Source organism: Chlamydotis macqueenii, chromosome 16, assembly GCF_036417535.1.
Source record: "Chlamydotis macqueenii isolate bChlMac1 chromosome 16, bChlMac1.mat, whole genome shotgun sequence".
Taxonomy (NCBI): Eukaryota; Metazoa; Chordata; class Aves; order Otidiformes; family Otididae; genus Chlamydotis; species Chlamydotis macqueenii.
Window position 1 is genome coordinate 12881844 of NC_141571.1, and position 18347 is coordinate 12900190.

Genomic DNA, 18347 nt, shown 5'->3' on the forward strand with positions numbered 1-18347 from the left:
TTAGAAAAAAAAAAAATATTTTTTTAATTTCATTTTACTTCCCCACGTGCACGCCCCAGCTCGTTCACCGCTAACAGACTTACCCTTGCAGTGAGCCGGTAAGCGGTGGGCTGGCTGCAGGCGTGGGGCCCCGTACGCAGGCGCCAGTGGGGTTTTTGGAGATCCTGGGTGCTCCTGCAGTGGTCTGGCAGTGGGAAATTTGCAAAAGCAAGAATTAAAGCAGGAATTAAAGCAAGAAGCGCAACTCGCCCCCAGCCCACGTGGTTGTTTTGGGCAGCGAGGAGGTGGCAGCGCGGGTTCCTCCCGCAGCCCGATGCAAACGTGTTTGTGCTGCACAAAACTGTTGGTGCAGGTCAGTTGGGTGGTGATTTCATTCCTGCAACACAAGATCTTTGTGCTTTAGTGTAACTCAGGCACATTCAGGGGTCTTGACTTGCTGGCACAGCCGTAACCCCTTGTTCTGGGAGCTGCAAGCGCAGCTTCCTCCGCGGGGTGCCAGCAGGTCCAGGGTGCTCAGGCATTCCCAGGACTTTTTGAACCGTTCCTGTTCCCTGGCAGGCAGGCAGCGGCCAGGCAAAGGGGCTGGATGTCCTGATGCAGCAGCCGCTGCTAAACTACGACACCCCTGCAATTAGCACTGGCAGCAAACGCTCGCCTCATCCCGGGGGCTTTCGCAGGTCCTGAGCGGATGGTTGGGTTGCCGTCACCCTCATCCCAGCATCAACCCACACCTGCCATGAGTTAGCGAGAGGCCTCGGCAGGTCCCACCCTCACCCGCAGCTGAGCAAGGGCCGGGAAGGATGCGTCGTTCCAGCAAACCACAGAGACATTCCAGCCGAGCACGCGGAAAGCAGAGCTGTCTCATTTTTAATAAACATTAAGATGAATGCAAATCCTGTACATGGCAATTTACTTCCCCCGGAGTCAACTAAGAATATTTTATTGCTAGTTTTGCTAATTCTCAAGCTGTTCTGTTTCTTAGAATTATCTTTAACTACTGAATAATGCAAGACTGTTGCATCACAAATATTAGTTTCTGCTATCTGTGGAAGTCTGGGCTCTCATCATGGTGTTATTAGGCTCTTATCTGCCTGCAGAAAGTCTTGTTCCTCAAATGATTTAGCTGCGTGCTTAACTTTGACCATATGAATAGTTTTACTAAGCTGATGGAAACAGTCATCCTCTCCAAATCCATGGACTTTTTGTACTGAAATTAAAAAATAATAACAACTATTATTGCAGTTATTCTTACGGGCTCTTGGGTTGGGCTTTTTTTTTCTCCTAAAAGTCAAAGGCAGATGCCAGAATTTTCAGTAGAATTTGGTTCAGGTCAAACTGAAGCTTTTTTTTAAAAATAAATGAAATAACTGAACTTTTCTTTGTTTCCCCAGACACATTAAGCAGTTCTAGGTAACAAAAAAAAAAAAGAAAAAAAAATTTTAAAAGACCAACCAAAACTCTGTATGCAATATTACACTACTGTCAAAACAGCCCCTGAGTGGGGGTAGAGGAAACATTGAGATCAAATGCTTTTATTAACCACTGGCCAAGCTGTCTCCTTGTCTCAAAAAAAATTGAGAGGAAAAAACCATAAAAGAACCCAAAGTCCCTTCTCCCTCCACCCCCCCAAATTAGCTCCATGTCCAAAAAAAAAAAAAAAAACAAAAAAAACCAACTTGTTCGGGTGTAACTAATGACACCATGAGTTCCTGTGTGTGAGCAGGAGCCCACTTCAGCTGAGCACTTTTACCTTCATCCCTCAGCGTCCTTCTGTACAGGAGCCTCAGACTGAGCTTTAGCTTCTTATCCTGGAGGAGGAGGAGGAGGAAGAGGAGGAGGAGGATGATGATGATGATGATGATGATGATTATTATTATTATTATTATTATTATTATTATTATTATTATTATTAAAATTTGTTGCAAAGAAGCCCCTGTGATCAGCTCTATTCCACAGCAATCCGTCTCCCTCTTCCATGGAGGGTCGGAGGTGCTGCAGAGAACCAGGTGTGTGTGGGACAGATGGGGACGCTGGGATACACAGACACCTGCTGAACTGTGTACCCAGCTGAGCAGCTCCTTTGATCGTTACCTGGAAAATAGCCCCGGCACTTCTCCTGCCAGCCGCAGCGATGGCAGCACCACGCCAGGCACGCTCATGAGCCAGAGCAGCAGCGTCCTTCAATCCCAGTGTGAACTGGAAGGCACTGGGGACAAGCGAGGGTACCCATGGGGATGGGATTCAGAGCACTCACACCGGCGCTGCCTTCTGCTCAGATTGTGGCAGTGATGCTCAGGTTATTTTTTACGCCGTCCTCCTTTCCCGCACAGGGCAGATCCTGCACGAGGGGACAGAGTTAAGGAGCCATTAAAGATCTGTACATCGGTGCAGAGCAGAATGGGCACTGGGTGCTGCGGGGAGTCGGGTGCTCCCAGCCTGAACCCCTGAGCCTGGGAGCTGGGATTCCCCGCCCGGCAGTGGGATGGACCAGCTCCTGAGCCGGGCACGAGCCGCGGGCGCACCAGAACCTTTGCAGCAGCATCGTCTCACAGCAGCAAATGTTTTCTCTTGATAGAGCTGTAGGAGCCCCCCCTCCCCTCCGCGATGATTAATGTACAGCTTCTCCGCGCTCACTCTGGCGCCACGGCACAATCCATCTCCCCTGCTCGTTGCCATGCCCTCCCCCACTCCACTTTCTTTTCTTAATGAGAAATTTTTTTTTTTTTTTCCCCCCTGCAACGCTTTTCTGCGGTGGAGAGGCAGTGGCGGGGGTGGCTGTGAGTAATGGCAGGGTCTCCCCGCGACGGGTGCGTGAGGCCCAGGCTCCAATCCAGCACCCTGCCAGAGCGGTGACAACAGCCTCGTGCAATGGGCAGGGCTGAGAAATAAACGTTTAATCCAACCTCTTGGCTACTCCTGGGATTTTTTCTGTAAGGCCGTGGCTTGCTGGCAGGTTTGCCCACCCTGCTGTTGCCCACCATCCAGCCCCCTCTTGATGGAGATAAGAGGACCAGGAAGGGGGCTGCCTCCGTTGACACCTTTCATCCACCTCCTCAGGAAGGTGGTTTTTAAGCTGGCCTAACCCAAATGACCCCAAATCTTCTCTGAAATGCTCAGAGGCTTTGGTGAGTTGCACTGTGTTGACAGGGTTGGAACAGGAAACCTCACTTCAAGTAATACCGTGGGTCTGTGTTAATTATCGACCTGTTGGCTTTAGGAAGGGTCATTTCCACCTGCAGTGAAAGGGGAGCTCTCCCTCCCCAGCTAATTGGGGATTCACATGCCAGAGCCGGGCTCTCACTGCTCACGGGGCTGTGAACCCCACACCAGGCAGCATCCCTGCCCTGGAACCGAGGGTAAAACTGGGGAGGGGACTTGATACAGGCGGTTCGTAGTGGGAAAGGCGAGAAAGGAGTTAGCAAGACCTAACGAGATGTTTTGGTGCCAGTGCAGGCTCAGGCCCTGGCTGTGGGGTGCTGCCCAACAGGCTCCAGCACCGCTCAACGGACACAGGGGAGTGAGCGTCACATCCATCCGGGGATTTTTCTCTGAAGACAACAAAGTCAAATAATAGCAGGAACCATCAGCATGGGAAGAGCCCCGGATCTGTCCTGACAGGAGAAACGGGAGGCTGCCCAAGCTGCTGCCGCAGCCCCCAGCTCCCCGCAGCCCCCGGCACTGGCTGAGGCTGCAAGCGCTCCTACCTCCTCCTAAACAACCTCTCCTCCTCCCAAACACCCTCGCCTCCTCCTGCTCAGAGGATGGGGTGCCTGCTGAAAGGCCTCGTCACCCGGCAGCACCTGCATCTCCTGCAGGAATTTAATTCAAAGCAGCAGCTTCTTTTGAGGGCATTTCTGGTCATTAAACAGCTCTGTGGAGGATGCTCCCGGCACATATTCCTTGGTGAGCAAGAGCCAATGCCATGGCCTTCCTTGGTGCTGGATGCTCGCTTGTCATGTACACCTTTTAAAATCTCCCTTTAGATCTAGCAATAAAAATAAGGAAGAATCACCAGCTAACGCTCAGCGGCTGTTAAAACAAGTCGGGCAGCCCCGCGTGGTGCTCCGGCTGGGAGGCGAGATGGAGAGCCAGGATGGCCGTGTCCAGCCAGCGTCATTTCAAAGTAGCTCAAATCCTCCTTGGTCTGGAGAATTAGCACAGCCCCTCAGGTTTATGCTTAGCCTGGCTCAGTTTTAGCCTCCAAACAGTTGCAAATGTTTGCAAATATAAATCAGTGGGTTAACGCTTACCCCCAAATAGCAGTTTTCTTCTGAGAGATTAAAATCTCTGTGCTGGAAGCTGCCAGAAGTGGATTGTCAAAAAAAAAAAATATCCCTGGGAGGCTGCAGAAGGAATAAGGCAGAATCGGGTCTCTGTCAATATTTCCATTCTTAATAATCCAGATTTATAATATCCAAGGCTGCGTGGAAGCTTTATCACCCAGCGCACAATGGCTGCACCATTAACCTGCGCTATCTATAGCTAAACTCATTCCTGTGTGAAGTACTTGGAGTTACCTTGGGGTGCAAAAGGTGACATAACTAATCCTGGTCTGTGAAAACCATATTGATTGGAACGTAGCCGGTCAGTAACGCAAGGAGCATTTGTAGCCCTCTGCAAAAGACGCTCTTCGAGCGCGCGTTGCTCCACACGCAATACCCAGCTCTTGGCATCAGGGGTTTAACGTCCCATCAGCGAGCTTTGGGGCGCAGGCAAGGCGGGGGTGAGGCTGTATACATCTGTGTGAAAACTCCCTGCCCTGTGCCTTCTACCTGTCCCCCAGCTCACAGGCTGCTGCACATTTATCATCATGAGTCTGCTTTCACATCGCACCTCGAGAAGGACCAGGTGCTTTGCTTTAATACAGCACTATTGATCCTGAGAGCTTAAAACAATAACCATCGCATAATCAGAATTCACAGGTTTCCAGGAACTGCTATTGAGTTGCTCTTACCATTCTGCAGCGACAGAAAGAAATTCAGCGCTTTGTCAAAAAGGCATTCGAGGCCCTGGAGAGGAGAGGACGTAGGAATCCAGGCTCACAAACGGCTTAAATCCCAGACCTTGGACAAAAAGCAAAGTATGTCACGAAGGCAATACATCACATTACCACAGTACTGTATAAAATATTTAACTTTTGAGTACATTATGAAAGTGGTTTCTTTTGACATTACATTTGTGCCCTTGTAAAAGACACGCAGCCGAGAGCAAATATCCGTCCCAGAACACCCAAACATCGCTGCAGCGCGGTGGCTCGGGGGACCCGGGACAAGGCTGACACGAAATCTGCATTACCTTCTGCTCCCGAGGCGGGGCCACCCCAGCTCTGCCAGGGTGAGATGCCACCACCACCGCCGCCTGCCACCCGTCATTGCCATGGCTGAGACATGCTCCTAAGTACACTGGAGCAGGAAAACATGCTTGTACTGGGGACTTCTGCTATTTAAGTGGTTTTGATCAAAAGCATTTTATCATCTTCCCTGCCTTAATGCAGGGAAATGTGCAAATAGAAAGCAAGGTTTTGCCGGAGGTACTCAGCCCTCTGCAAGAGGGCAGCTCCTCGCTTCCAAAGCTTATAATAAATAGAAGAGGAACAATCTTTCCCTTGCTCAAAATGGTTCGCTAAGTATTTCACCGAGCATCTTGCTTTTCCATTTGTCCTGCTTCAATTCACTGCTTGTCACTCCTGTTTGTTATACTTCTGCAGCCGTGGAAGGGCCTGGGTGGCACCAAGGCAACTGCAGGTGCAACAGGATGGGGGACCCACTCGGCTTGCCATTCTGCAAAGAAAACAGCATTTCAGCACAGCAACCTCCTCAAAAAAAAAAAAAAAAAAAAAAAACAAACCCAAACCAACCATACAAGAAAACATTTTCAAGCAGACTTAGCAAAGAATCAAAAAAAATGAGATGTTCAGATAAGTTGGAAATTGTCTCCAGCCTTTGGGGGAGCCCTTGGCCATGCCACCCCTCTGCAGATGGAAGTTCAGTCCCCATCATCTGGGCTCCCTCCTTCTCAGAAGTGGCTGCAGTAAACCTACAGACTTCATCCCAGGCAGAAGAGAGTTGTGGTTTTTTTTTTTTAAGAGAAACACTCCATTTCATTGCCTAGGAACAAGACAGATGAGCAGCCAAAGGGCCAAGGCCAGGCTCAGCCTACCTCTTGTGGGAGTGAGGGCAGGGTCCTCAAGGCTCCCTTTGCTCAAAGTGTCCTAATAAGCACAGCCGAACAATGCTGAGGCTGCTTTGCGAGCTGAGCAGGGGCAGAGGGCAACACTGGGCTGTGTCCAGAAAGGAGATGGCTTTTTAGCAGAGTTTCTTAAGAAAAAGCAGCCTTGTTCTGCCTGCCTCCCCTTCCCTTGCTTCCCTTCTGCTCTGCGCAGATCATTGAATTCGTTGATGAGGAGCAGCCAAATCGGATAGAGCTGGAAAGGTAATAATTAAGTCCCTGCACCGTTTTGTGAAGTTTAAGGGGCCAAAGCAGAGCTTTGTCGGCTTGGACGCTTCGTTAGAACAGATTTTGTATAGGCAAAAAAGAGTGTCCATGCAAAGAGCCCTTAAACCTGCCCCAAACAGGGGCAGCAGCTCCAAGAGGACCTGTAGCCAGCTACGAGGAACCATGAGGAGCCCAGTGTTGCACTGGCACTTGTGAAAGGACTTATTTCGTGTGACGTTACCGTCCAGCATCCCACCAGGACCTCAGAGCCCCAGGGTGCTGCCGGAGAAATAAGCTGTGTTTTCCCTGTGAGCAACACGCGGTGGCACGGGGTATCCCGAGGAGCAGCGTGTCGGACCCCCGGGATGACAGGCTCACAGGATGGGGAGCAGGGCAGGACCAGGGTCGGTCACGGCTGGGCGGCTCCTGCTCTCCCAGCCGCTCCCCGCGCTCTGAGAGGGCTGCGAGGCCAGGGCCCAGGGTATTTCAAACGCCCGAAAATCGTCCCATGGGCTCTGTCCTAGTTATTTAGGGGAGCTTATTCTGGAAAGTCTCCGTGGGGATTGGAGCCCTGCTATGCTAAATCCTATACAAACACATATTAACAGACCCTAGACAGGGCTTGCTTCTCGAGTTGTGATTTAAAGTCCGTGCAGATTCGGCAAGTCGGAAGCAATCCTTCCCGGGAATGCGCTGCAGACTTTGAAATATTCATTGCCGTCTGTGTCTTCTTTTTGTCGTAGATTTATAGAGCTCTTCTCAGAGTGAGCTCTGGCCTAGGCAGGGTGATGCCAAGGCACGCAAGGAACACACTCGGCGGCTGATAATATAATCTCTCTGCACAAGAAATGCAGTTTTCTGGTGAGGACAAAGTGGCCGGAGCGAGCTGGGTAATCCTGGCCAGGCAGCCCGTGGCTGCCCGCTCCCGGGACAGCCTAACGCCGCTGCTTGCAGACAGAAGGCCTCTCGGACTGATTGCATTCTAATTTAATCCATCCTTCAGCGATTTTAGCTCTCAAGATTGTTGTTATTTTACACCTCAGCAGAAGTTCATGAGGAACAAAATGAGGTTGCAATCCTCGAGGGGAAGCTGGCAAGAGTCACAAATCCATCTTTGTGGAAACAGATTTAAGCTTAGGTCCAAATAATTAGTTCTTTACCCAGGCCTTAAGCTAAGGAGATGGTGAGTTCATCCGCAGAGCCTGCAGAATAACTTCCTGGAAAGCGGCGTTACGCTCACATTCCTTTTGCACACTCGTTCACGAGGCGGAGGTTGGGAGCGGGGCTGGGCTCGGCTCAGTCGGGAGCCACGGCGCGGTGCGGGCAGGACGGCCCAGCTGCCTGCGTTGCCGGGAGGGACCGGCGAGCCCCCCTGGCTCTACATCAAAGCTTATTGGGATAAAAAGCTTTTTTTTTTTCTGCCTTCTCCAGGTTGCCTCGTGCTGCCGTAACACAGGGGGATGCCTGGTGCCACCAGCTCATCCGAAAAAATTCCAGCAGGGCGGGAGGAGGGAGGCTGCATGCATGGTGAGCCGGGGAGATCCGACTGCATTCCCAGCAGCAGATCTCTGCCTTTGGAAACTCAGTGATGAATTAACAATGTCATTGGCACCTCTAATCAGAGACACAGCTAAGAACATTCTTCTGGATGCAAACAGCAGGAAAGCCTTGGGAGATAGAAAGTGGAGTCATTCCTGTGCTCACCTGAGTTGATCCCTGCTCTCCTCAGTGTCTGGATAACCTCTTTGTAGAGTCCATGATGCAGAGCTGCTGTGGACCAGGGAAATTCGGGGCTTTAACCAGGTTTAGCTTATTGCTACAGCATCCCCATTCCAGACATAGCCAAAGCAAAGGCAGGGCTGAAGGATCCCCCATGCATCAGCCTTAGTAACAGGTATCTGCTCAGAAAATATCATTTTTCATCATTGCTCTCCACCATCAGAACAGTGACCAAAGATCTTTGGGGCAGGAGAGCGCAGTGAAAGGGTGGCAGGGAAAGAAAAGATGAAGGAAACCATCTCCTGAAGGCAGGCAAAGAACAGAAAGTTAGCTACATAAATTTCTCAAGCTCAAACCTCCCCTAGGCAAAGACTAAAAGGATAAAAACAGTCCCATTACACCGAGCCACTTAAAGGCATTTGAAAGATAACGGCAGTTCCTACCCATCAGACGGCTGCTGCGTGGGTGGGAATCCCGCCTCGCGTTGACTGACCCTTATTCCAGGAACACGTGCTGCGTGGTTTCATCCTGGGACTTTTACCCCCGACAGTATACGCATTTTTCCCTCTGCCCAGGAGGAAAAGAGCTGGATCTGTGCAAAACTCTGCTGTACTGCACACACCCTTGGAGAGCCCCTTGTGTTGGCCCAACCTTAAGACCAGCACTTTGGCCTTGAGCATGGAGCCCTGCATCACTGTGGAGGGGACACAAGCTGAATTTGTCTCTTCCCACCCCAAATCCTAGGGAAGACCCCAGAGAAGAACCCAGCCTCCCTGTAGCTGGGGAGCTGCTGACTGTCCTGCGCATCACTGGGGCAGGGGCTGTTTGCACCCATGGGGACACAGAATGGGTGGACTGGGCCACTAATACCCCTTTCACAGAGCCCTCTGCAGCCTCCTAGCCCACAGATGAGCCCTTCCCTTGCATTAACACAGCAGAAAAGTCATAAGATCCCAGAAGTCCCTCCTCCTTCCTTCCATCTTTCCACAAATCCCACCAGAACGTATCCCACCAGAACGTGTCCCACCAGCACCCGCCGCCTGGCTCCCCCAACAGAGCTTCTACCAGAGGCTTTCCAAAAGGGTGGAAGATAAATCCTCCAAGCCACAGACAAACCGTAATTCCACCCCTTGCTGCCAGGGAACATAAAACCGCTGTGCTGGCCAGGGAGTCTGCTGTGAGCCGCAGAGACCCAGCAAACTCTGCTCACACATCGTCCCTCATGCTCCCCATCTGATGTCCCCCAACCCATGGGGAAGCACTAGGAAACCCCAAATCTCTGCTTATCCAGCCTGGAGGGAAGGGAAGCAGCAGCCATGTGTTTTGGGGTCCACAGGGACACCACAGGGACATATTTCTCATGCTGCTGCTGCCGAAGTGGCGCTGGGGAGGAGTGATGGCTTTGTCAGCTTCCCCCTGCCCACAACCGGCTGCGCTTTCTCTTATTTATTCCCCGCTTTGAGCTGTGGTGTGCAGCTGCAGAAGCATTTGGAAGTTTGTGTAAAGGTTTTATTGCTTCATTTTTAACCTCTGCACAAATATCTATATCATTAGATTGGGTTTTTTTCCCCCGTATCAGCCTCCCCTCTGCACTTTTCTCCTCCTGGCCGTTTTTGTGCTCCTACCACCCATCAGCAGAGCAGGATGGGGAGCTGGGAGGAGATTTATTAGGGCTGAGACTGTTCTGCTGAAGCAGGGAGTCAGTCTCGAGTTTTTCAGTGCCACATGCAAAGATGTGCAGGCACAAGGTCTGGTTCTCCACCACTCAATTCATTCCCACGTTTTGACCCCTCGATTGCAAACAAAGCCACCCCGCTCCCTCTCCCACTGCCCATCTGTTGGTGCAGGGGCAGCAACGCACAGTCACCAGTCTCCAGAACTTCCCCGCTGCACAGTAACTGGCACACGTGGCCCCATTTCACCATGAGAACACCAAAGCTCGGCCTGGAAAGCCAAAGCAGTGACCAAGAGCTGACCCCTGGGTGCTCATCCACTGGACAGGGGGAGCTGGAAGCCAAGGGTGCGTGGTTGTCCTCAACCCAGCAGGACATCTGCTGGAGAGCAGACTTGTGGTGGACCGTGAGTCCCAGAGCTAGCAAATTGACTCATATAGTGCATTACCACTTAATTACGACGCCCTGCTTTAAATACACACCAGTGTGAGGCTGCCCACCCCGCGCCACTCAGCTAATGACCACAACAAACCCTACGGAGAGGTGAGCCTATCCTGGAGCTGGGCTGTCCCACCAAAGCGTCAACAAACCGTCTCCGGGGAGAGCCAGGGGTCCTCGCCCTGAGGAGGAGCTGTGGGAGATGCAGCAAGGACCCCTGCATCACCTTCCTGCCTCTCACACCTAAACCCATGGCAGCAAAGCATCCCATCACATCTGTTGCAACCAGAGAGTTAAGAAAACGCAGGTGCTGCAAAATTTATCATGCCCCGGCATTCCCGTCTGATCTCTGTGCTTGTCCACAGGCAAGAAAGAAGCAGCACAGATTTTGTTTTTCTTTTTGAAGATGTTCCTCTGCAGCCCTGGGCACACACACTCACTATTTCACCCTCATCCCAACCAAGCTTGGCCCCGCTTTTCCGTCAGGAAAATGTCCCGTGCCCCTGTCAGCAGGTCTAACCCCGCGGCTGGGCACACAGCACGTAAGGACACGACAACTCACACAACCCTCGGCGCAAAGGGCCCTTCCCCGTGATTGTCGGCACCGACTCGCCGTTCCAACAAGCTCTTGACACCTTGGACTTCAGAGGCTGGTTTGCTGCCACCGATGGCAAAACTCACCCCCCAGAAACAGCGGGTTCAGTGTTCCAGATAATCACAAGCCGCATTTTCAAGGTGGGGGGTGAGACATGCAGAGTAGAAGTCTTCCGAAGTAAGAATTCTGTCTCTGCAAATATTAGCGATGCAGGCATCGTATCAGGGATTATCCACCGTCATGGCGTGTAGAGGGAAGATGGATTTCAAGATGATAATAGGAATGACACACGTTGCTTTTTCTGCCTTTCTGCTGACACACGATTTAGCAGTCTCTGCAGAATTTTCTTCCCATTTAAAATTTCCATTTAATAGCCAAGTAGCTCATGTTAATTCAGATGATCTTTTCTGCCGCGCGGCAAGGAAGGGTGCCTCTTTTCCGTAAGTTTTTTTCAAGTCTCAGTGGTTGTGTCTAATCAAAAAAACCCTCTCCTGTGGCTTTGCAAAGACCATGGGGTATGTGTCCTTCACCACGCTATCAAACACCACTTGACCCAAGGTTGGGCAGAGGTGTTGGTGTTTAAAAACGGGACTTTCCTAGAAGCATGTCCTCCTAAAAGGTGTCCATGAAGATTTCTGAACCCATTTGCAGGACTGAAGGGGATTTAAGTGAGCGTCCAGCTGCCTGCCATCCCCAAGCCGAGGCAGCAGCCCTGTGGGAGGCCAGGCACCGGTGGGAACTCCGAGGGGATGGCATGGCCACGATGTGGGGACACAGCACTGCGGGGCTGGAGCACCAACGGACACCCCCAGCTTCCACTCCAAAGTAGACCATCAGAGAGCAGGCAATGCAGTGTATATTTTAGGTGTGTTTCTTTGTTTTATTCCAATTTTCACGCTTCCCCTTACCCTGACTGTTCCCCAGTGCAGACCACGGGATGTGGGCTGACTCTGGCCAGGCAGCCGTTGACCCTACCAAAAGGTGATGAGAGCAGCGCTGTGGCCTCCCCGATACCCCACCTCTCCTCCGCGCACTGGTGATGGCACCGTCTTGGCAGCCAGTGCCAGCTGGGAATCGGCAGCTCGCTTTATTTATATATTTTCCCAAAGAAGCGTAGCCTGCGGTAAGGCTAACCCACAAAGTTAACTTCCTCCTCAGTTAAACAAACAGCAAAATCATTACAAAATTATCTCCTGTGCATTGGAGTTGCATATATTCACGGATCCTATAGAGCAGAAACAGGGGGCATTGCTTAATTACAGATGTGGGTGTAGAGGCTCCGGGAGCGCAGATTTAGCATGCAAATCTCCGGGCTGTGCGCACGCAGCCAGGATGCGTACGGAGCATACTAATGTTGGTGTGTCGAGCCCCGCTGTTTAAAAACCAGCGGCTAGACCCAGTCAGAGGGAAGGAGTGCTGACATGGGTTAATCCCAGACTCTCTTCTCCTGCTGAACTTTATTTATTTACCCAAAAGCATCTCACGGACAGAGCTAGAGAAGCAAGAGCATCTTCACACCAACCTCCATGAACATCATCCCCCATCAGGAACTCCCTCCCTCGTGCCTCTCCCTGCCCTGAAATAACGATATAAAGCCAGTGCTTCTGACTTCTGTTTTTGTACAACATCATTCAGGTTATTGCCAAGAACTGCAAATTGTTTACCAGCCTCGTGCAAACAAAGCCTCCCCATCAGCCGCAGAAGCACAGCCCTGGGGCTTTCCAGTAAGTCTGAATTCTTTAATTACTTAACAAAAGCTCAGTCTTACCTTTCTTTTTCTTTTTTTTTTTTTTTTCCTTCAGCTGTTACCTTGGAAAACCGCAACCCTGGATGCCTTCCATACCACACACTGCTAAAAAACTCATTTAGCGATGATTCTGCCAAAGTAGTTCCCAAGCTGGGCTTGAAGCGGGACCGAAGCCGTACGGTGGCGGGGGATGCTGTGTGGCACAAGCAAACTGGCATTTACATAAACTTGTGTACTGGTGAAAGCTTCTCCTGACACACGAGTGTGCACACATACAGGCACGCGAGCTGGAGGATGAGCATCTCCTACAGCCCCAGTCTGACAGCTGCCCGTGAGCATCCCAGGGCATTTCTCGCTGGTTTTACGCTTTCATCTTTGCTCCTCTCTGGTTTTGACCACCGGGACCCAAAAAAAGCATTTGGAGAGAGGCAGACAAATTACTTTTCTGCAGTGTAACTGGAAAGGAAAGAGAGCACTGGGAATGCACGGGCTAGCTCTGGAAAATCCAGCAGTGAGAAAGGCAACTCCATCCTTCAGCTCCCTTCTGACGTCTGCATTCCACTGCCCCTCCAGTCAGGGAAAAGCAAGGCAGGAGGAAGATGGAGTTTGCTAAACTTTTCAAAGATGGCTTGCTTTTTCCATCTCGGAAAAGCCTCTAGCCCCTTTCATTGAAAAAAATAATCTGCATGTTTTTAAGAAATCATTTTTTAATAAAGAGGGGAAATTTGCATTGCGTTAACTGAGTAGCAGTTCAAGGTGCAGAACAATTCGCTGTCAATCTCGGGAAGGCGTCTGCGGAGGGTAAATAAGCCTCGTGCTCAGCCGGTTCAGTGTAAGCTGTCATTGCAGCCACTGCATCAGTCAGGAGGAAAACATAACGTCGGCGGATCTCTGAATACATAAATAAAACATGCTTACCACTTGCCATCAGCGAAAAAAAATTATTAAAAAAAAAAAAAAAAAAAAGCTGCTTTCCTAGCTCCCCCCTTGCCCCGCCTTATCTATACCACTTTGCTTTGTGGCATAAATTCTGTTTCCAACATCTCTGTTTTCAGACATCCAAATGGGGTCTAAGGAAAGGGGGGAGGGATGGAAAAGGGATCCAAAAGTTTGGCAAACCTGAGAAAATGCTAACTCAGCACAGAGCGACTGCTTCAGCTCCATCTCACCCCAGCCCCTGCTCGCGATACCTGGGGGCTGGGAAGAGCAGGAGAGGCACGACGGGGATGGGGACCAGTTGGGGGGGGCTCAGCCCTCGGCAGGCTGTCAGGGTCACGGTTTCCCAGCCTGGACCCCGGATGGACACAAAACCAACGTCAACAGCATCTCCCAGCCCGCCGGCAAATAGCCCTGTCAATTCTCAATCAAATCCCTGGCAGCGCGGATGTCGCAGTCAAATGCAGTAAATTGATTTGCCATAAGTCATATTTACTGTCTCCATCATAAAAAGTGTCAAACCCAATCTTTTTAACTGTAAATAGTGCCAGAAATTCCCCTTTTTTTAGAAGCCTCCACTACAAAATCTCCAGCAGAGAGCTGGAAGTGCTGTATTAAAGTGTGGGGGTGTTGAGGCTCCATTTACAAAGAAGATCTGATCCAGACAAGTTTTGCTTCATCCTCTGGGATGCACGGCAGCCGGGGCAGCCGAGCGCGAGGCGGGACAGCGGCAGCTGCGGGATAGCCCTGGGCTTTGCTCCAGAGGAAGATGCAGGTGAGACCCCGCCTCCAGCGCTCCCCTGCAAAGAGAGGGAGGTCAGAAGGGAGAGATGATGTTGATTACGGCTCTATGGCTGTGTGGACCACTACCCCACGAACAGCATCTGGGCAGCTCGTCCCTCCCTGAGCCCGTCGCTTCCAGCTGTTGCAGCGTCTCAGTTCCTGCTCGAACTCCTGGAGCACCACCAGACCCAGCACACCACCTAATATTCTGCTCTACCTCACGTCTGGCAAGTCAAACGCCTCTGTCTCCGGAACGCACTCCACGGGCTGCAGCGAGAGCAGGGAGGGACAGGACTGCAGTAATTGATGTCAAACTGCCCTTTCCGCCAGCGTTTCGCAGGCTGGTCTGACAGCACCAATGGAAATCACGGTTGCGGTTTAAGAGAAAGCTCTCCCTGAGAAGGAAATCAACCTCTCATCCTCCCTCTGTCTGTTTGAGTAGCGGTGGGTGACACCCTGCACCCTTCACCTCCTCCCAGTCTGCCGGCAGCATCTTGACGGCGCTTTTCACCTCCCCGCTCCCTTCCTCACGCTCTCTTCTCTTTCCATCTCTCTCCTATCTCCTCTGACAGGATCAAAGCTCGCCATCAAAACCCATCCGGTTAATCACACACAATCATCCTAATTTCCATGGAATTACATGGGAAAATCACAGTGTGCAGCCACTGGAGCAGTGGGAAAGCATGGGAAAGGCCACCAGCCCCTTCCTCCAGCCCTTTCCAGCCTCTCGCTGTCCCTCCATGGGCATCACTGGACAAAGTAGCACATTCAAATCCATCCCACCAAATGAGACACCTGGCTGGAGGTAGGGGGCTGGTAATGAAGGAGGTGACGAAGGAGGGTTACACCACCTCCTCCTCCAGCTTTCTGCAGCGGCAAGCTCAGCCCCGAGCTGAGAAGCCCTGTAACTCCATCACAGGGCTCTGCCTCCAAGGTTACGTGTTGATCCCACCTCGTCAGCTCTGCATTGCCCTTGGAGCTCCCCAAGGCACCCATCTGGAGTCTTCTCCCACCCGCACCCATGGCCATGGCATGGGAGGAGTCATAAAACCCCAAAAAATCTTATGCGTTAGATGCTCACAACAGCAAAGCCTTTCTTTAAATCAAATAAAGACCACAACCCCTTCCTTCCATCTGCTAGCAAAGTTTAAACTATGAGGATAATGTCTGTTACCAATTAAAAAGAAAAATGTCCCATGCTAAACGACGCGAGGGGAGATGGCGGTGCTGGATGTAACACCGCGGTGAGGGAAGAGCATGCTTGGGTGCTCGATTCAGTTTGGACTGAGAATCATCTACACTTTTTCCAAGCTAGTGGGAAATGTCATGGCTTTTCAGGAGTGGCTCACGGAGGATTACCGAGGTGCCAGCTTCCAGCTGACCCCAGCAGCAGTGTGGGCAGAGCTGCAGCTGGGCAAAGCTGGGCCTTGCTCGACTCCCAGCTCAGCGTGGGCTCAAGGATGCAGCATGGTTCGAGCCGCCATGGACCAAGAGGGCAAGGACACGGGTCGTCCTGTCTTGATGGCACCAACGGGGAGGAAGAGGAGAGAGCAGCAGGCCTTCCTGCCTCCCCTGCCTGGAAATGGTGGTACAGCTGAGAAACAGCCTAATGCAAACACTGATTACCCGAATTCTGATACAGTCTGAACGTCCTATGCTTGGCTTTGCCGCAGTAGCGTTTGGTTTCCATCATCCGTTGGAATGTGATCACGGTCAGGAGAGAGCGTGAAAGGACTCAGCGCGCTAGCGGCTGCTTTCATGGGATCTCGCACCTTACTCACTACAAAATCAGACATAAATCCAATATGTAAAAGAGGCACTACACAAAAAAAAAAAGCACTTGAACATTGTTTATAGTTTTGTTCCATACAGACAGCATTGATCTCTGAGAACATGGGCATTTCAAGGTGCAAATGAGGCTTCCCTGCATCTCCCAGGCTTTTCGAGCGCTCTGGCTTCGCGTAAGCGAGGTTAAAGAAGGTGTGATAGGCATTTAATTACAAACACGCTGCGCTCCTTTGACAAGTTCAAATGAGAGTTTGCCTAAGAAAGAATCATTTCAGTCCCAGCGCAGAACCACCACGCGCTCTGAACCATGCACAGGGAGGTGAAGGCAGAATAATTTAAATAAAAGTCAGGGAAAACAAATTCTTCGACTGCAAAGTTCAGCACGGAGAGTTGCTGGTTTTATACAAAGCTACTGATCTTGAGGAAAGAAGAGTTTGCGGATTCAGTGAGGGAGAAACACAGAAAATTTGCTCAGAAGTCTGAAACACAAACTCAAATTAATAGAGTGCGGGAGCTAACGCTTGAGTGAGTGCTGCAAGAAATAGCCGACGAATTTTGAGCCTGCATTTTTAAATGAACTCACCTCATTTAGGCTCGTGCCTCTCTTCACATTCGCTTCCCATGAATATTCAAGCAGAGCAGAGAATTGGCTGGCAGGAATATTAGCGAAAGCGGTGCCAATATCAGAGCATATATTAGCCGGCACTGGAACGCATTCACAGGAAAGCACATCTCAGAGCCGTAATTGCACTCGACGGCCCCCGTTCAGCAGGGTCTGGCAGCGCCCTGCCTGCGCTGGAGCCGCCGGTGGGCGCGGAGCCAGGCAGAGCCCGCGGCCGAGCGCTGGGGTCCAGCGCGCCCGAGCATCCCCAAGGAGGGTGGCTGCATCACCCGCGGGGCTGGCGGCCCCTCTCAGGGTACCTACAGCCAAAGGGGGAAAACAAGCAGGAGGAAAAGGCGGCTGCAAAATAGAACCAGGGAGGGACCCGTCCTGGAGTAGGGACAATGGGAGAAGAGCAGGAGATGTGGTCCTCATCACGGGGACAGGGACCTGATGTTCCCACCAAGAGACTGCTAATAATATTAATGAAGACAAAACCTGGTGAGTCTTTAGCAGATCCCGTTCTCCTCAGATGGGAAGGGAGCATGCCATGCCCCCATGGCAGCAGCAACTTATCAATGTCCTTGATGCCTTTTGCCCAACACACTCCAATTTCCTTATGCAGCCAAGGGTTACACGGAAATGCAGACTGGAAACCATTAAAAATACCAAGTGGGACAGGGCTATACTGAGGCCATTGGGTATTAACTGGGATGGGCACAGCAGGACTCAAAAACCCAGCAAACCTGGGGTACCAGCAGATGCGGCAGGAGCAGGGGACCGGGCAGAGGCCCCCGCTCACCTCGGTGGGGTGGAAAAACCACCTCTGCGGTGTGGCCATGAATCTCTGAGTGGTGAGAGATGCAGAAAGCTGTGAGGTTTCCTGCGAGAGGGAAAACTGCCAGCGCCAGCCGAAGGGTCGTGCCGGCAGCATTCACAGAACGGGGTCCACTGAGCAAAATTTAGGGGACTTGCTCATGCGTGGCATTTAGCGGTTGCCCACCGAGCCCACTCCCACCTCACCTCCTCCTCCTCAGCCATCTGCAAATGTGTTTCTCGCCGCAGCGGGAGGAGGGCTCATCCACCGCTCCCTTTCTTGGCAATGTCCATATATCTCAGGAAGCCTGTAGCCGATGAAACACACGCCACACCGAGGGAAGTGGCACCGAACATATGGCTCTGCGGTGTAATATATGCAGAGAAGTTTGATTTAAACATAGCGAGAGGTAGGTGGAGGTGTTTAGGGGGAGCCATACCCTTCAAAGGATTTTGAGGTTATTTGTGATGAAATCAGATGTGCCACTGAACCACGCTCAATGACACCGGTGCTGAGAGCATGGAGACGGCATCAAAGCAGAAGCTGCACCACTGCCAGGGTGTTTCTGGACCACCGGGCTCGGACGCGACGTTCCCATCGCTCAGAGGTCGGTCCATGGCAAGGTGCCCTGCTTCTGCTCATGCTAAAAGGCCGGGTCGATATCGAGCAGCTTCCAGGGCTTTTTCTGAGCTCCCAGATCTTAAAACAAAGAAAAACATCAGAAGAAACCATGTGCAATGTCCCTGTGCGTGCTGGCTCCTGCCCTGGAGCAGGAGGGAGCCGATGCTGAGCCCCCAGCCCGCAGCAGGGACGTG